The sequence below is a fragment of the Rhinoderma darwinii genome, chromosome 12 (assembly GCF_050947455.1).
Source record: "Rhinoderma darwinii isolate aRhiDar2 chromosome 12, aRhiDar2.hap1, whole genome shotgun sequence".
In the NCBI taxonomy this organism is placed as follows: Eukaryota; Metazoa; Chordata; class Amphibia; order Anura; family Rhinodermatidae; genus Rhinoderma; species Rhinoderma darwinii.
The window spans coordinates 77,463,449-77,484,332 of record NC_134698.1 but is presented as its reverse complement, the minus strand read 5'-3'; the positions used below and the strand labels follow the sequence as shown (position 1 = coordinate 77,484,332).

The following is a 20,884-nucleotide window of genomic DNA, read 5'->3' as shown; positions in this document are numbered from 1 at the left end:
GCAGCGATCTCTCAGAGATTCTTTCCTGATGGTGATTCTCCCTTCTGGATCGTCGTCTCCACAGTTCGTCGCCGGCTTCGTCTGGAATGCTCTTTGATCGCTAAGCTAAAACCGGTATGCCCAACGAATGTCAAAACGACACTATGGGCACGTTAAATTATAGGTCAGGGAATACTCCTGGCATTTATCTCTGAGGTGCCTGAAAAACCAGATGTGAATTAAGCTTCAGACACTTTTTGCACCGCGCTCAACAAAGTGGATGGCTTAGAAGCATAGTCAATTGGAAGTGGGCGTGGATTAAAATGTGTAGAAATTTTGGCGCAAAATTAGGCCACGCAAGATGTGGTATAAAGAAGGGAGAGGCTCTAGGATGCCCAATCAGATGCGACAAATTTATCCTACACCATGCACCACTAATAAATTTGGCACATCTTCTGACTGCCTGGTCTAGGTTTTACGTTGTCTAAAACTTCAAATAAAATCTGCCCTATTGTGTTTTGAATTATTTTATTTATTCATTGAACAACAGAAATACCACATGATATGGGTAAAATCAATGAATTATTGATAGATCTTTTAACTTGATGTTTGGTTCCCTGGTTACAAGGAGATGGTTCCATCACTTCTAATACAAGTGTTACTATAGGTACTTAATTTCTGTTGGTGGAGATTGGTATGGTAATCTCTAAACAGGGAGGTGTGCTGCCGACATGATCGAAATATATGGGGAGTAACAAGCGCACGTCCCCATACAAAGCCCCTTGTGAAAAGCGCAAACGAGCGCCGATCAACTATCTGTCTTCTTGATTGGCGCTCGTTTACATGGCCCTCGTCGAGCCGTGTAAGAGGATCTTAAGGCTGATGAAGCTGATCTAAAAGTAGAGCACTGCTGTTAATATTGTTACCTAATAATCAATCTTATAACCAAGGGATACCCTAAGGGTCGGGCTCTTTATGCAAGAAATTCATACTGTTGAAAAATTCGGGACGATAATGTCTTCTGACAGGATGTTTCCGTCTTACTTCTCCCAGTCTGTATATGTCTTGTGCCCAGGTTAAGAGAGTTTGATTTTCCCCTCACTGCTGTGTAAGCCATTGGCAATTGCTTTTAGCCCATTTTTTACTTTAGCAAAATATCACTGTCTATAATACAAATTTTATTGCGTTGTTTTTTTCCCCCAAAAAAATGTCATGACATTAAGAAACACATCGCTAGAGATCTGTCAGATGAGAAACCCTGAATTTTATAACTCTAGCTGATTTCAATGGGGAGGTTATTATTCTGATTATTCTTAAAGGGTAACTAAACGTTCAACAAACTTCTGACGTCATGGTGACATGTCAGAAGTTTTGATTGGTGGGGGTCCGAACACTGAGACCCCCACCAATCGCTAAAACGATGCGGGAGAAGTGCTCGTGTGAGCGCTCAGCCGCATCGTTTCTGTTCGGCTTTTGACGCAAATCAATGTCTCGGAGTACGGGCTCAATAGAAAGTCTATAAGCCTGTACTCCGCTACATCGGCTTTCCGGAAAAAGCCAAACAGAAACGAAGCGGCTGAGCGCTCACACGAGGACTCTGCCGCTTAGTTTTAGCGATTGGTGGGGGTCTCAGTACTCGACCCCCACAATCAAAACTTCTAACATTTCACTATGACATGTCAGAGGTTTGTTGAACGTTTAGTTATCATTTAACATGGGTTGGTTTGCCTGCTGCCTGTGTGACTATTCTAGCGTTTTGTTATAAAACCATTTTAACTACTGAGTTTCCTTCATATTGCACAATCTTTCCCACAATGCAGTGAAAATTTTGTTCCAAGGGTAGGCAAAATTTGAATAGTTCTTTAAATATAGGATTAAGGTTGGGTTGCCTGGGAATAAATTATCAGGTTAGGGGAAAGAAAACCATTTATCCATCAACAGGACAATATGTAGATACATCGGTGTGGTCCTCTAAATAATGTCTGGTTTTTAAGATTTATAATAATGGATGAATACAATGAATGAGGATTCTCAAAAGACAAATTGAGTGCCTGTAGCAAACTTGACCCACAGAGTTTATTACACAGGAAAAGACACAATTAATCTAAATAAGGGGTATTAAAAAGAAATATATTGCAACCTAACTCTAACTGAATATACCATGTTAACATCACATTCTTCGTATGGATTGAATTTTGGGTCTTGTGAAATGTGAGGTATTAAAGGCATCGGAGAAGAATTTAAGATACAACAGTCATACTATTGAGATGTATAACATATATCCGTCATTAACATTATACAGTTGGACTTTTTTTGGCCTTCTTCAGATGAATTCGGAAATATACTGTGCAAAGGTGTACCTACAGTATATGTTTGAATCCATCTGGCTTTGACTTCTACCGTGTTTCCCCGATAGTAAGACACCCCCGATTGTAAGACGTATCGGGGGTTTCAGGGGGGTCGGCTAATATAAGCCGTACCCCGAAAGTAAGACATATGTCTTACTTTCGGGGAAACACGGGGTATTGCCGCCTCCTGCCCACTTCCGCGCCGCCCCCCTCTCCATACGTCACCCCCAGCACTTGTCAATGCCGCCTCCTCCTTAAAACCCGAGCCATAGACTTTTTACGGCTCGGGTTTTAACTTGCTGCCCGCGCGATCGGGCAGCTGAATGTCGGGTCTCCGGCTGTCAGTGACTGCCGGGGACCCTGAGGAGAGGATAGGAGCAGCTTTAGCTGCTTCTGTCTTCTCCGATGTGTTTTTACACAGCGTTCAATGAACGCTGTGTATAGGAATAGAGACAGCAGCAGCGGCGCTGTCTCTATTCCTCCCGGTGATCATGTGACAGGTCACATGATCGCCGGGTCCCGTTAGTGACAGACTGCTGCTGGGTCTAACAAGACCCAGCACAGCCCTATTAGTGACAATCGTCACTATGAGAGGGCTGATTTCCCCTGTAACTGGGGCTGCTGTGCAGCTCCAGTTACAGGGGAAAAGATGGTGTAAAAGAAAGAAAAAAATATATATAAAGTTCCCCAAAGGTCTTTTTTGACCTTTGAGGGACAGACCATAGTAATAAAAAAATAATAAATAATAAAGTAAAGTGCAAAAAATTCGACAATTTTTTTCTAATATAAGACATACCCCGAAAGTAAGACATAGTGGGGCTTTTGGGGATAAAAAGAAAGTAAGACACTGTCTTACTTTCGGGGAAACACGGTAGTATAAGAAAGAAAAACAAAAAGTTACAGCAAAGTATACATTTTGTTGTAGCCTTAAATAGCATAACCTCTTATACTTTCTTCGATCGCCTTAGAAAACGGCATTGAGACACAAATACTAGTGTTTCTGAGACTTTTCTAGCTTTATTGGAAATTGTCGACTTGCACACAACTTTTTTTGTTTACCCTGTCACTGTCATCTACAACATTTGCAGTTGAAGCTGTGCTACAAAAAGTCCTTTCGGCAAAAATTTGTCTTTAGTCTGTGTGGCTAGGCCTCTATCAGCCTTGAGCATAAGGAATTTTTCCTTATTTTCCACTAGGCAAAATTGTTAGATCAGTCAAATTGCGTGAGATTTTAGGTCCAGCCATTAATTATTTTTTATTTTAAAACTACAGCATATCCGACCCAGAACATGCAGGAAAATCTGACCGAATATTCGCACCAAATGGTGCCTTAATTTGGTGCGTATATTTGGCCGCATGGACCACTGCAGAAAATGCCTATACTCACTACTTTTAGCAGTGCCATAGCAATGCGTCCCTGCTCTTCTGGCTTCTCTGTGTCCAGGCTGTGATGTTTCATCACGTGACCAAAGGAGTCTGTGATTGGCAGCTGGCCGTCTGGAGTAGTCAGAGCAGCCAAAAGAGCAGGGATGCTTTGTAATGGCAGTGAGACAATAGGTGAGTAAAGGTTTTATTTTATTATATTTTTACCTGTAGAATTTTCTGCGAATATGCAGCGTAATTGCAGCACACTTCGCAAACAATGCCATTTTTTTCGGAATTTGACTTCCCCAATGAACTCCGTGGGGAAATTCTGCAACGAACGTATCCACAGCATGTTTTGTATTCCATACCGCAGGTCAATCTATGAATGTTTTGATTTTTTTTCTGCAGTGTGTGGATGAGATTTGTTAAAATTTCATCTACTTTGCTGCTACTGTAGTACGCCGCAGGTTTTCCGCCCTGCAAATCCGTAGCATATACGATACATGTGAACATACCCGAACCCTTATAAGATTTTGTTTTGTCCACCATTAAAGTGCAGGTGTTTTGCCTGCTATTTTCTTACATTAACCCAGCTGAAGTAAAACGCCACATAGAACGCCAGTACTAGACTGCACCATTTTTCTGGGAAAACACAAACCTTAATTGTTTTTGGTATGTTAATGACTCCATTAATTGGGGTTAAAGCAACAACACTTCACCTCTGGAGACCTAAATTAAATAGAAAGTAATGCAATGTGTTAGATTCTCCTTAATATGGTCCCTAGTGGATATTTATCTTTCTTCCAATCCAATGTAGCACTGATGATAATAATAGGACTCTAGAGACGCAGAGAACTATAACTACCGGGGCTGTTTTGCCTCAAAATCAAGATGCTTTAAGGTAACACAAATACATTACTACAGATTCAGCACTCTGAACAATTATGGCTAAATACCACTTCTGTAACCTTGTCATGGGAATCTGCAATTTAAGATCATGTTGTATACTGGATTATGAATGTGATTCATATTTCCCATACATGTAGATGAGCTTTATAAAAAGGCTCGGCTTCTGTTTGAGGCAGCGGAATTTGGCTATAGTTAAATGTATTCTTACATTGTACAATTATTTTGATTTAATCACACTCAAATGAACTATTATTTCCACATGGCTAATGAAATTCTATAATTTTATATCCCCTTTTTAATGCTGTGTCATTTGTGACATATATATATATATATATATATATATGACAATATTTTAAAAAATACGAGGCAGCACTTCCTTTTCAGTGAAAATTAGATCAATTTATTCATCAGAACACGCGACATTTCAGCCCTACCCAATTTGGCCTTTCTCAAGCAAGGGCTGAAACGTTGCATGTGGTGGTGAAGAATAAATTTATCTAATTTTCACTAAAAAGGAAGTGCTGCCTCGTATTTTCGAATATGGCTGTGCATCTTGGGACACTGGTCACGTGTCTAAACGAGGATTTCTTTTGCACCCTCACGTTATTTGTGGTGATTAAAGTGATCCTATATGCTGCCCTGCATTTTGGAGTTATATATATATATCATTTTTTTTAGTAGTGGCCATAGCTTCTTTTTTTTTTTTCTGGCACAGAGCTCCAAATTCCATTTACTGTCAGTCTAAAGCTTAGGGCCTATTATTTTATCATTGAGTTCAATGTATATGTTGTATGCTGTAAACTACAAAAACCCTCTTAGTGGTGGCTGCAAACATGCAGCAATTTATCATATAACTGTCTGGGGAGGCTCTGGAGCTCTACATGAAAGAATGTATTTCTGTCCAATATAAAAATATATTTTAAGAAATTAGTCGGCACAGAATTTTGGACCTATTTTAAAAATCAAAATAGTCTGATTACTCCCGTCCCTCAGTTCCAGCGTTGTGACTCTGCTTGCAGCTACTGGCGCTCTGATTCAGCTGCGGGCAGTGTCTACATGGCAACCAGCCGGCTCTGATGATGTCACAGAGCCGCATTGCTTAAAATGAGGATCCGGCTGCTGGAGGTTGCCTGAGACTTAAGGTACATTCCATCTGAGCAGCTTTGTTTGCGTTTTATATCTGACCTTGATCTTGACCCATGACTTGTTATTGGATTGTTCTCTTGTCTCCAATTCTGATCGCTCTTCCAGTGCTGACCCCTGGCTTTATTCTTGACTTTGCATCTGCCACCTGTCAAGATGTTCCTAGCAGTGTGCCTGCTGCCAATTAGTAACTACTCCAAGGACTGCGACTAGGGAATCCGACTGGGAAAATCCATACCTCCTTGCGAAAGTTAAGGGTAAAGAACGGAGAGATTCCTTAGACCTTAGCCAGTGCCAAACAGATTGCGACTCAAGAATCCACTTTCCAGTGAGAATTGTAACAGGTATTTAAGGATGAACATTTACTTTAAAGTAAATTGAGACTACCAGTTGGTGGTATAATATTCATGACCGGCTTATAACTGTTCTGCCCTCGCTTAATCCTCTGATCAGAGCCAAATCATGATATAACTGGGGTCAAATCTTGTCTTAAATGTTCTTTCCATTCATCAATATAGTTGATCAGTGCTTGGAAAGTGCATTTTAATAATGCATAGGAAGTGAAAGCACGTCTGGGGCTTAGATGTTTTTGCCATAATTAGGCTGAGTTCACAAGGGGTGGATACGCTGTTTAATAGCACGCAGCGTATCCACCCTAGGCGACGCAGGGAATTTCCGGGCGAAAAAGCGCACCAAACTGTGGTGCAGTTTTCCGCTGTGGAAAACTGCAGCACTTACCAGCCTGCTAGCAGGCCGGCCCCCTGGGATGACTTTTCATCCCAGGTGACCACTGCAGCCTGTGATTGGCTGCAGCGGTGGTCACATAGGATGAAGCGTCATCCCAGGAGATTGGCCCTCTGTCATACAGACCGGCCTCCTGGGATGATGTTTCATCCCATGTGTGACCATGGAGAAGCCCTTTAAGCACACCATACACTCTGATAGTCTTTCACTCTGGGCTTTTTAAGTTTGGTCATGGATGCTGCGTTGAATGTTTTTGGGTCCCCAGATATGACCAAGCCTAAAAATGCTTTTTTTTTTAAATTTTTTATCTAGCTTTATTCATTAATATAAAGTAAAGATTATGCAACAGAAGAGATGATGCGCTCTATATCATTCTGTTGTAGGGCAACCACTTAGAGGTCCCAAGATTAAATATATAAGTTGCATGGATACAGCCGGTTAAAAAGCTTGAGACTTATATAAACTTCACAAAGAAACGAATGCCAAAGTTTGAGTTTGCAGCACAGTAAATAAGAATTTAGCTGGATCTATCTCAAGATCTGATCAGAAAACCCACATAGCAAACATCAGGAATCCAATAAGGGCATAATTTCCCCTCTGTAATCAATTTAAGGTATTCAGTTCCTAGTATCTCTGCGCCACTATCTTGTTTTCCTGTGCATTTTACACACCCATCGGAAATATTGAAAGATATGGAATTCTTTAGAAATTGACAGCAGATATAAATCGCATTGCCCACAGTTTGCTCTTTCTGTACTTGAGGTATGTAATCAACAATCCCTGAGACTGAGGCATGTTTTTAACATTCGTGTGTGTGTGTATGTATATGTATGTGTGTATATATATATATATATATATATATATATATAAAATATTTCATTTATTCAGAACTAATAGAAACTTTGTAATTGCTTTTTTCGTAACCACAATATCCCACCAGGCTTGCAGTATGGGCCAGGGCTGCTGTGGGCAGATCATATTCAGAATCAATAGATCTCTAAACCTTTTCTGCCCACAATATTCTTGATCAGTTTGTACCTGTTTCCAAGAAGAGGGTTCCGGCCACCGGTCCCTAATGGAATCTAATAAGGCCGCCACTTAATACTGTTAAATGTTGGGTACCACCATACCCCCTCTACCTATTGTTGTTTTGCACTCTAAGTTTTTTTTAAATGCCCAAATGAGTTTTAATAATAAAGCTTGTATGGCTTGAATAATATAAATCAGGGTTTTAACCGCTTTTGTGCGTAAAACATAAAGCACATTTGGCAGAATATTTTAACAGTAGTAATTCTTGCCACCCATGAAAGTTTATTTCCATAGTAGCTAATTTTTAATCCGCTTTTTGAGCTGACCCCAATTCACCTGGTTTAATTTGTCTTTAGACGGGGCAATAAAAATCACCAAGTATGAAAATCCAGTTTCTTACCATATATAACTAAACGTGTCTTTTAGCACCCTGTCTCTTCCCTCTTCCCTATGTTGGGTAAGATTTGATATTTCGAGATTTTTAATTTATATGAAGAGACCTCAGAAAACAGACCTATCGCCTTTTTTAAGCCCTCCAATGATGATCTAGGTTCTATACATGACACCAGTATGTCGTCTGCATATAAAGTTATAGTGTGTTTTATATTCCCCACCATAAATCCCCAAATGTTTTGGGATTGTTTGTTAGATTGGGCTAGGGGTTCAATTAACATATTAAATGTCATTGAAAATGTCAAAGTTATCTGACATGTGAACTGACCCTGGATGTAGGGCCAGTATATAAAGCCATCATAGCATGCAGTATGTGCCCAGCAAAGCCCTATTTAGCCAATCAGTCTCATGTACCCCCAATGTATCCTGTCGAATGATTTTTCAGCATCTAAAGGGAGGTGCACACTGAGGGCACATGAGATGTTGGCCGCTTGAACCAAATCTATAATACGACGGGTAGCATCCCTGGTCTGACCATTTGGCACAAAGACAACGTAATCACTAGTAATCAAACCCCCTATTATTTTCTTTAATCTGGTGGAAGATTTTTAAATCACGGTTTATTAAAGAAATAGGCCTATAATTAGATGGGCTTACTGAATCTTTGCTTTCTTTCGGCATAGTTTTAATTACAGATTCTAACATTTCTTTAGGAAATGTACAACCTCTGAGGATTCCATTAAATAGTCTTCCCACGAATAGAACAAGAATCTTTTATATTGAAAATAATAATAATTTAATAACACTGTCAGGGCCGAGCGCTTTTCCAATTTTAAATCTATTGATGGCTTCTATAATATCCCTGATTGAAAATGATGCATTCAGAACCCCCCAGCTGGTTGTCGGACAGTGTGGGTAGGTAAAATGAGTCCAGAAATGCTTTTATTTTCTCTTCCTTGGGGCTAGATTCTACTTGGAAGTTATATAACTTTTGGGAATACTGGGCAAAAGTCTTTACAATTTTTGTAAATTATACGTTTTATTTATCTTGGTTTTCAAACCTTACGCGTTCGATTTTACTTCAGGCTTCTTAATCCTGTTTGATCATTTTGCATCATCAATAGTCTGCAATCTGTGGCTCACTAGGTGTTGCTATAATGATCACTTTGCCACTGGGGGTGGCCTCTTTTATTGGATCAATTTGGATTTATCAATCATGATTGCCATATTGGCAGTCCAGGCCATACACATTTTCTTATGTTTGGTTCGCGATGCAATGGTAATATTTTAATAGCGCTTCTCAAATTCAGAAGAAGGAAAAAAGTGTTTTTGGAAATTACCTGATTACTTATTTACCCTCAAGATAAACTTTAATCATCTTAAAAACATAAATAAAAATAAATAATGGAAAAGACTATATAAATGAAGTTGGCATATTATCAGAAAATGGTTTATATGAGTCTAGGCATCCCCTGACATGGAGCGGAGTGGATGGAGTAGATTAGCAAAGTTGTGCAAAATAAGATCATTGTAGTCCGTGTCGGATGTTAGGTTAATACTTAGTAGTGGTACAACTGACCATTGGTTTCAGGATATCTTGACGTTATGGGCTATTTAAACTGAGCTGCAATGTCCCATGGTTGTGGAAGAAGTATTGCATCACACCCATATGCAGATTATGTTCCATTATTGTGTCAAAAATGTCTCCATGTAGGTATTGTTGTTGGCCGGACATCTTGAAACAAATAAGTTATCCATCAGCGGCAACATACTTATCCTCCACCAACAATACTTCAGGCATAGTGACTAATGTTGCAGATTTTTCAGTCTTTTAACATTGTTTGTTCACACTCTGCATTTATCAACTTGTATATCGGCCTAGTTCAAACTTTGCATTGATGCTGTTTTAGGAAGTTTTTGTATAGCCAAGACTGCGATAGAGTCTAAGCAAGAGTATAAAGATGCCAATACAACTTTTCCTCTCATGAGGATCCACTCTGACTTTTAGTGAAAGAAAAATTAAAATATATAAAAAAAAGCTGCACCCATAGTGCAAAGTGTGACCTGTGCCTAAGAGGATCTAGTCTGATAGCCGGAACACCTGTGTATACTGTATTTAGCGATGACCAAATCACTGCTGGTGATGGAAGGGTGTTCTGTCTGAGAGTCCGCTCCCACTTATGCCTTTCTCCAAACTCGAGGAATGTTAATGAATCATAAAGCAGAGTGTTAATGACCAGCCCTCACTCTGGTTTTAAGCACTGTGGCTGAGTATAAATCTCCGCTTCAGACCGAGCTGGGAAGGGGGGCTAAGAGGGGGTAAGAATCACAGTGAGGACATGTCCAGGTTAAAGGCAATGAAGACATGTGGAATCGTTTTTGTATTATTTGGAACATACAGATCTAAATTAATAACAGTCCTTACAAGACCCTCGGGGTTTGTGAAAAAGAATTTTGATCTCCTAAGGAAAGGCTCACCATTGCTCACAGAGGGGGGGCTGCACTTGACTTTTGACCTCCTTTCAAAGGCACCTGCGTGAGCTTTTAAAATCCACTACCACCAATTATCCACTTTCAACCTAAAGTGTTTAAACTTAGGACCACATTAACTGAGCTTAGCACATAGCCTTGTCAGCGGAGACTTCCTGATGTGAGGAGATGTCTTGACATGGTTAAAAGGCAGTTTAGGGATGGGGCACACGATTAATCAGCTTCGTCTACTGACAGCTTCAAACAAAGAAGCTTTTCAGCCACCTGGTTTCCGTCTCTCACACCTGCATTAAGATTGTGGGACATTGCTTTGTTCTGCTGGCTTGATCCTATTATTTGCAGGTACATGTCCGAAGACGCACCATATTACTTAATGTACTTTAGAATGGAAGAAATTGGAAAGGATAGGGCGTTTGCCTGTGCAAGAGCAGGCTGTGACATTTGGCTTCAAGTATAGGTTCACTTCTGATGATTTCAGAGTATATTACTGCCTCGCTTAAACAACAATACTCTTATATACTGTTATTATCATTATCACTTGTCTTAGCTGTCAGGCCAATTTAATAATACAATGCAGTTCTCCACTGTTTCCTTACTGCCTGTCAGTTGGCTATGGTCTTTTTTTTTTTTTTTTACACAACAGTCTGTATGCATTTGAAGCTGTGAAAGGGATTCATTCTGCAGCAAGTCCTGGAAGATTGCATGCAGCAAATAAAACTATTCCCTAGTTCAGGGCTCCAAAAGCTTTTTTTCTACTGGGGCCTCACTAGCCAGAATATGACACCTGGGCCTCAACAGTTATTGAAGTCCATACCAAGATCACAAAATAAGCAATTTAGCTGATCATTTTTTTTGCCCCTTAGTAAAAGGCTAGGGCAACGCAGCAACTTTGGCCACAACGTAGGTCGCATGACCAAAGATTGCTGTGTTATCGCAGTGTCCGCCTGCTATATCGCAGTAATGAAAGTGAATGTGGCCATGTTTCAACACAAGAGAATCGCAAGAAATCCAAACTTTTATTACCGCATGCAGCCAGCGTGGCACTGCAATAAAACCGCGACCTTTGGCTGTGCGATCTGTGTCGCGGCAGTTTAGCACTAGCCTAACTCTTAAATAGGCAAACATTTCTAAATGATGCTGCTAAATCATAGATTGCTGCAGCCAGAGAGAGGAGTGTCTAGCAGGAGCAATCGGCATATGATCATTGCTGTTATAACGCCATGGTCCCACCTTAACTATAAGGCCTGACAAAGAGTTTGAGAAGCACTTCCCTCGAGCAACACCAATGGATGTTTTTTACTTTGTTTGGGTTACAGCATAGAGTTTTGCCTTTTTTTTTTTTGTTTTGTTTTCTTTTATTTGTACAGGCAACTATTCTGTGAGCTAAGCCTTCCTTCACATCTGCGTTGGGGTCCTGTTCTGACGTTCCGTCGGAGGTTTCTGTTCCCATCACCGTTGATTTCAATGGTGACGGAGCCGGTGCCCGTGGTTTCCATTTGTGTCTGTTGTGCACCGGACCCGTCGTTTTTCAGAAGCAATAGCGTAATCGACTCTGGTTTCTGACGGTGTCAGTTTGTGTCTGCTCAGGGTCGCGTTCTGACGGAAACCTCCAACGGAACGTCAGAACGGGACCCCAACAGAGATGTGAACGAAGCCTAAACTGGTTTTAAAGATGTGGCTGATAGTTTGGTAATTCAATAACAAAACAATGTTCATTTATTAGTGATGCTGCTAAATCATTGGGTGCTTTTATTAGACACACTACTGGCTTTCTCTTAATTGTTTAGTGGTGTTCTCCGTCACCTGCTATTTACTGGATTTTCTAAACCAAGATATTTGCACTCGATAAAAACCTTTATTTTAAGAACTGACATTTTAGCATGGCTATATAGAGAAATCAGAAGGTGGAATTGAATAGGCAACAGGGCTCTACCAAATGCTGTATGTACATCAACCTTTCCGGCAGTAGTCAAAAGGGGAAAAGAGTTTGAAAACATACTCCATATACCACTAATTCTCTCTTAGTGTCCATGCACAAGGCATTACAACCACAGATGTACTAGTCCTTCTCAATGAATTAGAATATCATCAAAAAGTTAATTTATTTCAGTTCTTCAATTCAAAAAGTGAAACTCATATATTATATCGATTTATTACACACAGAGTAAACTATTTCCAGCATTTTTTTCTTTTAATATTGATGATTATGGCTAACAGTTAATGAAAACCCAAAATAGTGTCTCCGAAAATTTGAATATTCAATAAGCCCAATTTCAAAAATTATATTTAATACCGGAATGAAGGCCTACTGAAAGGTATGTCAAGTATATGCACTCAATACTTGGTCGGGGCTCCTTTTGCATGAATTACTGCATCAATGTGGCATGGCATGGAGGTGATCAGCCTGTGGCTCTGCTGAGGTGTTGATGCGGCGTGGCATGGAGGTGATCAGTCTGTGGCTCTGCTGAGGGGTTATCAATGCGGCGTGGCAGGGAGGTGATCAGCCTGTGGCTCTGCTGAGGTGTTATGGAAGCCCAGGTTGCTTTAATAGCGGCCTTCAGCTCATCTGCATTGTTGGGTCTGGTGTCCCATCTTCCTCTTGACCATACCCCATAGATTCTCTATGGGGTTTAGGTCAGGCGAGTTTGCTGGCCAATCAAGCACAGTGATAATGTGGTTATTACACCAGGTATTGGTACTTTTGGCAGTGTGGGCAGGTGCCAAGTCCTGCTGGAAAATGAAATCGGCATCTCCATAATGATCGTCAGCAGAGGGAAGCATTAAGTGCTCTAAAATTTCCTGGTAGACGGCTGCATTGACTCTGGACTTGATATAACACAGTGGCCAACACCAGCAGATGATATGGCTCCCCAAACCATCACTGACTGCGGAAACTTCACGCTGGACCGCAAGCAACTTGGATTGAGTGCCTCGCAACTCTTCCTCCAGACTCTGGGACCTTGATTTCCAAATGAAATGTAAAATTTACTTTCATCTGAAAACAGGACTTTGGATCAGTCCTTTTTCTCCTTAGCCCAGGTAAGATGCTTCTGACATTGTCTCTGGGTCATGAGTGCCTTGACCCAAGGAATGCGACAGTTGTAGCCCATGTCCTGGATACATCTGTGTGTGGTGGCTCTTGACGCACTGACTCCAGCCGCAGTCCACTCCTTGTGAATTTCCCCCAGATCCTTGAATGGCTTTTTCTTGACAAGCCTTTCGGAGCTGTGATTATACCTGTTGCTTGTGCAACCTTTCCTACCACACTTTTTCCTTCATCTCAACTTTCCACGAATATGCTTTGATACGGCACTCTGTGAACAGCCAGCTTCTTTAGCAATGTCCTTTTTTCCCTTTTTTAATTGAATTACCAAAATAAATTAACTTTTTTATGATATTCTAATTAATTGGGAAGGACTAGTATATGGTGTCCCTAAATATGGTGCCTCCATAGGGACACAATATTCTCCACTAGAATACTAGCAATGCTTTTGGAAAAGAATATCTCCATAATACAATGATGGAATTTGTGAGACTGTGTGCTTCCATAAAAATTGGAGGCAGATGGAGGTACAATTTGAGCCCATTGCAGGTCTATGGGTGCTGTATAATGGAATTTTTACAACATAATATAGCCATGTAAATGACCCCCTAATGCTACTGCTGATGTTGTATTGCTTAGTTTTGTTATGAATTTTTTTTATGTCTTTATCTGGGGATGCCAAATATTCTTTTCCAGATCCAAAAATATTAGAGTTCATATTGACACGATGTCCCACAAAAGCAATTCTCATAAAAATTGTTTTGCACGTTTGACAATTAAAAGTCTTCAAAAGAGAATCTGAAACCCCACTTAATTGAATTAATGCTGACAGTATTCATTACTTGATTTTGAAACGTTATTGTGATGAATAATTGCCTGCTGCAATAGTCGTTCAGAGATGTTTAATTCACATTTATGCTTTCTATACCTTCCTGAAACAAATGGCATCCATCAGAGCAATATGGGTCGATCCAGGGTAATGTTCAATATCTGCATATTGACTAATATGATTTTAATGAAAATCGGCTATGTATGGGAAAGCTTATAGCTGTGGCAGAGCCCTGTGGAAAAATTAAGCTGTCAATCATGTTCCTCACTGAGTCATTCTGAGATTTCCCAACCCAAAACATTCACAGAAACATTAGTAAATCTACTCCAAATCGAAACCTGAGCGATTAGACATGTAGATGCAGAAAAGCTGAAGATATTTCAAAATTACACAATATTTTTCCCTTTTTATTTGACATGAGACTAAGATAGCTGTCTAACTCGGGTATACTAAACTGTAAATAACTACTTTCTGCCTAAGGTCTCATAAACACAACCATATTACACATTTGTGTTGTATGGATCCATAATATGCTGTTCATAGCCTGCTATGAGCCCATACTGTCCCTTTGCATGCCTCTGATTTCATATGGAGGCACATGGAGGTTTTTTCTTACAAATGCCTTGAGGAATAATTTGCAGCATGTTCCATTGCATGCCGTATTACTGCGATATTTTCTTACGCAACGTGTTCATTTCAAAAGTATTTATTGTATGAAGACAAAGCAGAAAAACATGGTACGTACATCTAATAGCCTACAAAGATGGGCTTTTTAACAAGGTATAAAATAGCTACAATGTAATTCAAATATCCGTGCAATACGAAACAGGTCTGAAAAAAGTTGGGTTATATAGTTCATATTTAGGTGCGGGTAGGTTGGTCCTTAAGCAGCTTTTTAGTTGCTACCTTTGCTAGTAGAGGTAATAGAACCATCCCTACAATACTTCTGTAAAGGTAGCAAACTAACCCATAGACTGAAAAATGTCGGACAAAAGCTATTTCTCCCGACTCTACCACGGTTTAGCGAACGTGTTTATTTTAATTAGGAGAGGGAAATAAGTCACCACCAGACATCACTGGCAGCTGCATATCTCCCATGGGAACAGCACGATGGCTCAGTGGTACGCATTATTGCTTTGCAGTGCTGGTGTCCTGGACTCAAATCCAACCAAGGACCACATCCGCATGAGGTTTTATATTCTCCACGTGATTGCGTGGGATTCCTCTGGTACTCTGGTTTCCTCCCACACCCCAAAAACATACCAATTTTATATTTAGATTGTGAGCCCCAATGGGGACAGTAAGAACCTCTGTACAGCGCTGTGATATATTATGGCGCTATATAAGTACCAGAAATAAATAAATAATGTTGCAATCCAACATGCCCAATCCCTCCTGCACTCATACACAATAGATTGTCAGCCGATCCCATCGAGTTTTGTCTAACGTGAATTTGCATCTTTACAATGGGCTGAGCAACATTTTAAACATTTGGGATCGTTTATACAAATATTGTTGTAGGTCAGAACTTAAACAATGTTATATTACTGTGTGGGAACAGTTCTGTGGCAGCCTGGATGCTTTACTTTTTCAGTAATCTCTGTAACATATAAAAATCTTAATAAAGTCCCTACTTTTCATTTTAGATTTACTCATAATGGTAATCCCAGTGAAACTTCTCCGCTGCGGAAATATTTTGCAGAGCCTTGGAAAAGTCCGCCCTTTAATAGGTAGTTTTTTTTTTTATAATTCTTTATTATGAAATGACGAGATGGTGATGGTTAAAAATTGTGGGTTGAATATATGGTATGGTATCTGAACACACAGTCAGGTGTATTGTTGTTCACTGTGCTCCAAAGACGTGGTGGCCTTAGAAATGGTGTTTCTTCAGAATGTCCTGTCTTCAGTTTTTAATCTCAGCCTATTCAATAATCGTTTATGATTTCTGGATTTAATTCAGAAAATGCTGTCTATATATGTACCTTCAAGATTATGGGTCTAGCGTTTTGTTACAAGTGATCATGGTCAATATATCCTGACTGAACAGCTAGGTGCATACTAAAATGGCTTTTATTACCAGATCAGATGTTCTGGGATATCTAAATGACTGTAAGCAAAGATCTGTGAAATTGATACAGAAAGTATATATATATATATATATATATATATATATATATATATATATATATATATATATATATAAAATAGGAATTTGTATAACTTTTTATTAGACAAAGCATAACCTGTAATGGCTGAAACTGTAATACCCTTTATAATTTTATAGAGTAGACTGCTGTAACAATATTAGTAAGGAGAATTAGTTCATAACTAGTATCGGTTAGGGTAGATTCACACGTGGCATCATTTTAAGCAGAATTACTGCGATTTTCACCTTTGCATTGCAAAAGGTGCTATCCGCAGCAGTCAGTGGCAAATCCGCAACAAAATCTGCATGTAAAACATGCAGATTTGTTGCAGACAGATCTGTGGCGTAAAAAAAAAGGCACGTGTAAATCCACCCTTAATAGCATTTCCTACTTGAAAAATACCTGACACAAGGACACAGAATTGCATAGTTATATACCCTGACAATGTAGATTGATATGTCATTCAGTGGCTGTGGAAAGCTGGGTGATACCTATAACAGCTGCCATTAGTGGTTGTCATCCACAATATCACACCTGCGGAAGAAGCTTATAAACAGCTCAGCCGAATAATGTCACATTTCACATATCAACAGAACAGAAACGGCTTTTTTTTTTGTTTTTTATTTAGGGAAGAAATACTCTTTAAAAACACATCACACAGCATTCATTTTATTCCATACAGTACTGCATATAATGTTTTTTTATATTGAGTTTTATTTCAGAGAAACATTTGACATTATTCCAATCCTGAAGCTGTGTGCAATCTGTTCTATTTGCTGTTTATTTTCCCAATACTTGTCTTTTAATCTGTTACATACTAAACATGTTGCTTTCTGTATTGTTTTGAGACATTCCTGCTTTTAATCTTTGTGAACAAAATAGATTCTTCACTATACAAAGAGCCATCAGGGGTACAGTGAAAATAACATAAGGATTATTTACACTAGATCACTAGATGCTGGTTCGGTAAACATGGCCTTTTATATTTTGTTTCATCTTGCAGAATAAATATCCACGAAATATTTGTGTGCCAGGCGTTTTTACATTGTAAATGGCACCATTGTGTTAAAGGGGGTTTCTACTAAAACACTTCTAATTGCATGTCATTTAGATATGTAATAAAAATGTGATCAGTGGGGGCAGGGGCATAACTAGAGAGGGCTGGGCCCCATGCCAAACTACTGAATTGGTTTACCCCCTACCCCTGAGCATTTACCAGCTCCATTTAAAAGTTAGAGTGAGGGCACACTTGCTGGCTGAGTTGCACTAAAAAAAAAAAAGCACAATTTCTGCAAAAACTCCCAGCATAAATCATCAGAGCATGCTGGGATAATGGTACCATACACACTATCCGCCACATAAATAGAAAATGCAGGATGGCGGCATGGAAAGATCTCAAACCCCAGATCAGACCCAAAAATTAATAAGGATTAATAAGTCGATGTAGCTACTTACCTGCAAACGCTGATGCTGCTGCAGAATCAACTGTAGCCTCTGGTGCCGATGTGTCCTCGCTCGTCCGACACGATGCAGGACCTGGGGCAGGAAGTGAGTGACGTCACAGCGTGATCTCTCGAGAACACGCTGTGTGTCTGTGCACTGCCAGAAGCTGGGCATTCTGAAGAGAAGTGGATGATGCCGATTCGTCTGCATCATACACTTCTAGTCACAACGCCCAGCTAGTAAAAGAAGTAAACACGCCCAGATGTACACACACAATACACGCCCAGTTGTACTTTAGAAAGCCTCATTTGCATAAATGTAAAAATGGTCATAACTTGGCCAAAAATGCTCGTTTTAAAAAAAACAAAAACGTTACTGTAATCTACATTGCAGTGCCGATCTGCTGCAATAGGAGATAGGGGTTGCAAAATCTGGTGACAGAGCCTCTTTAAGTACTTGACATTTGCTGTAGTAGTCACCTCTCCATTGACAACTCCTCAACAAGATAAATGATAAATCTAGTGTTCCAAATACTATCTATGGTTATTTTTTGCATTGGTTTATTCTTATTAATAGTATTCATAATAAGTTTTGTAAAGTTTATTTTGACGCTTAAATCTCATATGGGATTGTCTCTCCAAAATATTGTAAGGCCTCATAATGAAGAGTTCCTGATTTCTTGTAATTGTATCCTTCCACCTTGTTGCTTGTGCTCCTCTTATACTTTTAACTCTTGGCATAATGGGCTAATTGTTCTTCATTGGATCAAAGCCTATGCTCCATCCTGTGTAGAAGTGAAAAAAAGAGGGAGAGGAGGAAACTGCGCTCCTCTAAGGTAATACTGTTTTACAATACTTTGTTGTAGTACATTGTGAGATATTTTCAACTCCCCTAGTTGAGTTGTGCAAGTATAGGCACAACGCTACTGCTTGGTGTTAATGTCGGTTGCAAAGTATCTCTGGATGCTGGCTGCCACCCGCTGCTATCCCTCGGGTAGAATCCCTTCTTCCCTGGGAGAACTAATCATTCAGTGTTTCAGGATCGGACAGATTAATTCGTCCGGTTCATACCTATTAACCTGATAAAGGGATCTGTCCGATCCTGAAACGCGTAGTCCTGCAATAAATATTTACAAAGAGAAATAAAGACATCTATGTGAAATACTTACCTGCCAAACGCTGTGACCCGAAAAGCTGCACATTTTTCCTGCCTTCTCCTGAAATATTCTCCATCCTAACATTACTGGATCTATAAGTAAGACTCCGTCAATATACAGTGAAGGAAATAAGTATTTGATCCCTTGCTGATTTTGTAAGTTTGCCCACTGTCAAAGTCATGAACAGTCTAGAATTTTTAGGCTAGGTTAATTGTACCAGTGAGAGATAGATTATATTAAAAAAAAAAAAGAAAATCACATTGTCAAAATTCTATATATTTATTTGCATTGTGCACAGAGAAATAAGTATTTGATCCCCCACCAACCATTAAGAGTTCAGCCTCCTCCAGACCAGTTACACGCTCCAAATCAACTTGGTGCCTGCATTAAAGACAGCTCTTACATGGTCACCTGTATAAAAGACTCCTGTCCACAGACTCAATTAATCAGTCTGACTCTAACCTCTACAACATGGGCAAGACCAAAGAGCTTTCTAAGGATGTCAGGGACAAGATCATAGACCTGCACAAGGCTGGAATGGGCTACAAAACCATAAGTAAGACGCTGGGTGAGAAGGAGACAACTGTTGGTGCAATAGTAAGAAAATGGAAGACATACAAAATGACTGTCAATCGACATCGATCTGGGGCTCCATGCAAAATCTCACCTCGTGGGGTATCCTTGATCCTGAGGAAGGTGAGAGCTCAGCCGAAAACGGCACGGGGGGAACTTGTTAATGATCTCAAGGCAGCTGGGACCACAGTCACCAAGAAAACCATTGGTAACACATTACGCCGTAATGGATTAAAATCCTGCAGTGCCCGCAAGGTCCCCCTGCTCAAGAAGGCACATGTACAGGCCCGTCTGAAGTTTGCAAATGAACATCTGGATGATTCTGAGAGTGATTGGGAGAAGGTGCTGTGGTCAGATGAGACGAAAATTGAGCTCTTTGGCATTAACTCAACTCGCCGTGTTTGGAGGAAGAGAAATGCTGCCTATGACCCAAAGAACACCATCCCCAATGTCAAGCATGGAGGTGGAAACATTATGTTTTGGGGGTGTTTCTCTGCTAAGGGCACAGGACTACTTCACCGCATCAATGGGAGAATGGATGGAGCCATTTACCGTCAAATCCTGAGTGACAACCTCCTTCCCTCCACCAGGACATTAAAAATGGCTCGTGGCTGGGTCTTCCAGCACGACAATGACCCGAAACATACAGCCAAGGCAACAAAGGAATGGCTCAAAAAGAAGCACATTAAGGTCATGGAGTGGCCTAGCCAGTCTCCAAACCTTAATCCCATTGAAAATTTATGGAGGGAGCTGAAGATCCGAGTTGCCAAGCGACAGCCTCGAACTCTTAATGATTTACAGATGATCTGCATAGAGGAGTGGGCCAAAATTCCATCTAACATGTGTGCAAACCTCATCATCAACTACAAAAAACGTCTGACTGCTGTGCTTGCCAACAAGGGTTTTGCCACCAAGTATTAAGTCTTGTTTGCCAAAGGGATCAAATACTTATTTCTCTGTGCACAATGCAAATAAATATATATAATTTTGACAATGTGACTTTCTTTTTTTTTTTTTATATAATCTATCTCTCACTGGTAAAATTAACCAAGCCTAAAAATTCTAGACTGTTCATGACTTTGACAGTGGGCAAACTTACAAAATCAGCAAGGGATCAACTACTTATTTCCTTCACTGTATGTGACCAACTCCGACAAAGGTTGGAGGACTTGACGTATAAGTAATGAGTCCGCAATGTGCTGACTAGCATGACCATTTATACACTGATTCACCATAACTGTTCTGTGTAACTAGTGGCTTTTCAAAGGTTTGTCAACCAATGGCATTGCTCCA

General features: G+C 40.0%; 1 long non-coding RNA gene across 2 annotated transcripts in view; it reads left to right on the top strand.

Annotated features, from left to right (window-relative positions):
• Positions 1 to 20,884, top strand: part of LOC142664820 (uncharacterized) — a 204,831-nt gene that overhangs the window by 92,835 nt on the left and 91,112 nt on the right. For both annotated transcript variants that reach the window (XR_012851392.1, XR_012851391.1), the window contains exon 3: positions 15,919 to 16,002. This is a non-coding gene — a long non-coding RNA (uncharacterized LOC142664820). The remainder of the gene's footprint in view (positions 1 to 15,918; positions 16,003 to 20,884) is intronic.